This window comes from Octopus bimaculoides, chromosome 26, assembly GCF_001194135.2.
Source record: "Octopus bimaculoides isolate UCB-OBI-ISO-001 chromosome 26, ASM119413v2, whole genome shotgun sequence".
NCBI lineage: Eukaryota > Metazoa > Mollusca > Cephalopoda > Octopoda > Octopodidae > Octopus > Octopus bimaculoides.
In genome coordinates this window covers 10,493,811-10,496,229 of record NC_069006.1, presented here as the reverse complement: position 1 = coordinate 10,496,229, position 2,419 = coordinate 10,493,811, and the positions used below count along the sequence as shown (strand labels likewise).

General features: G+C 36.0%; 1 protein-coding gene across 2 annotated transcripts in view; it reads left to right on the top strand.

Moving 5' to 3' along the window:
- The window catches only part of LOC106883366 (protein RCC2), a 39,948-nt gene that overhangs the window by 15,562 nt on the left and 21,967 nt on the right, over window positions 1–2,419 (top strand). The window contains exon 1 of one of the 2 annotated variants that reach the window (XM_014934354.2): window positions 951–1,130. The exons of the other annotated variant lie outside the window; for it this stretch is intronic. The gene's annotated coding sequence lies outside the window, so the exon portion shown is untranslated. Of the gene's footprint in view, window positions 1–950; window positions 1,131–2,419 lie in introns of those variants that run through there. 2 annotated transcript variants of the gene reach the window in all.

The following is a 2,419-nucleotide window of genomic DNA, read 5'->3' as shown; positions in this document are numbered from 1 at the left end:
GTCTTGTGTTTATCTGTATCTTCGTCTATTTCCTTGTCTTTTTTATATACCACGACCTGTCTGTACATTGTGTATTCATCTTCATGTTTCCTTGTCTGTCTGCTTCACATACTCCTACGTGTGTGTACGTATATGTGTATATACGTATATATATATTGCTTGTATGTGTATGTATATATATATATATATATATGCGCGTCTTTATCTGTATGTAAATATGTATATTTATATACATATCTGTACATATATGAATTCATTTAGGTGATCTTTAATATATAAGCAATATATATCTATTTTATGCTCTATGTAAATAGATTTGTATCTGTTTCTTTTTATATATTATGCTTATCTGCATCACTACCTCTCATCACACACACACACACTGGCATAGATACATGTGTTGCTCTGATGTGTCCAATTAGAACAGGGGAATCCTATACTTCAAGTTTTTTTTTTAATATTATTATTATAAACTCACACCGGGTGACTAACAAGAGAATATGAATTTGTATAGCTTTCGCTCGAGAGTGAGACATAAGTTACCGGCTGAATAAGGAGAGAGCGATAGCTTAGACGATAACGAGTGTGAGACACTTGGTAGACTGAAGAGGTGAGACGACGTGGGAGAGGTATTGGTTATATGATAGAGGAGAGGTCAGAGGGTAAGTCGGGTGAATAGTATGGTATAGTGAATGAGTATAAGATTGCTTAGAAGGGAGAGAGGGGGGAGTGCTTGTTAGGTAGAAGAGAAGGAGAGAGTTAATTTTTGTTAGACAGACGTAGAGTGTTAGGAAGGGGGAGGAGAAAAGTAATAGATTCAAAGAGAGAGAGAGGAAGAGACAGATATAGGTGACGAGAGAGAGGAAGAGATGTATGTTATTACAGAGGGGAAGGAAAGGGAGAACAGAAAGATAGGTAAAAAGTGGAGAGAGAGCTGAAGGGGAGTGAATGATTGATGAAGCTAAGAGCTAGGACGATGGTGGGGCGTTTAGATGAAGAGGCAGGCTGCTGTCGTGGTACTTTTCTCCCGCCACAAAAATCTTTTAACAAAGCTTTCTTGGTCTCGTCTTGGACAGGCATGTATATGTATGGATACAGACAGACATACGTATAAACTCGCTCTCTTGTCGGTGTGTATAACACTTATTCCAAATTCGTTGTTTTTCTTTTTGTGTGTGTGTGTGTGTGTTTTGATGTTAGATATGTATTAGTGTGTATATATTTAAGAAGTTCGTTATATATCTATATATATATTTATAAGAGTTTAACGTATATGTTTGTATGTTACTCGGGACACACGGACATCCAGCAATATATATTTTAATTTACTCGGGTACCTGTATTTTTTTCTCTGTGTGTGCATATATATATATATATATATATATATATATATATATTGTGTGTTTGTGTGTATAGTGTACACACATAATATACACACACGCCTCGGCTTTGTTGAAGTGTGTATACATTTTCAATGATTCATACATCCTGCCTTTATCCATACACTTTGTGTATGTATGCGTACACAATTATTTATATATATATAACTTTACTAGAAATTTATATATTCTGTCTGTCTCTATTATGCATACGGTTTGGGTATATATATATATATATATATATATATAACATTATTCTAATTATTTTAAGGCTTCTTGAATCTTTATTGTAAATCGAAACAGGAGGAAAATGAGAGAAGAGACATCGTATTGGCAGGTTTTAATTTACTTCTCAGTTTGTTAGACATGGGACACAGGCGTTACTCAGAGAAAGGGTCCTGGACTAAGAATTCAATCCCTGTAAGAACTCACAGACACAAAGATATCTCTTTCTCCCTCTGCACGTTTGAGTTGGTGATATCTTTTATTGCGGCCATGCTGGGGTATTATCGCTTTGAAGGGCTTAGTCGGACGAATCGAACATCAGTATTTTTTTTTTCTTTTTCAAGTCTAGTACCTATTTTATCGATATCTTTTGCCAAGCCACTAAGTCAGGGAGACGTAAACAAACCAACACCGGTTGTCAAGCGGTGGGTGGACAAGCACACTAAGACACATGTGTGCGCGTGTAAACACACACACACACACACACACACACACACATATATATATACATATATATATATGGCATATGTATAATGTATTTGTGTGTGCATTTATGCTGTTTGTATATGTATTTATGTTTTATGTATTGTTTGTATATCATCACAGATTTGGTTCTATACATGTACGTGCTTCTATTATCGTCATCGTCATTTAACGTTTTCTATGCTGGCATGGGTTAGACGCTTTGCCCGCAGCTGATAACCCGGAGAACTGCATCAGACTCCAGTCGTCTGTTTTCCTTTGGTTTCTTCTATGGCTGGATTCCCTTCCTAATTGTGTCACCGATACGGCTACCTTTTATGTGCCATATATAT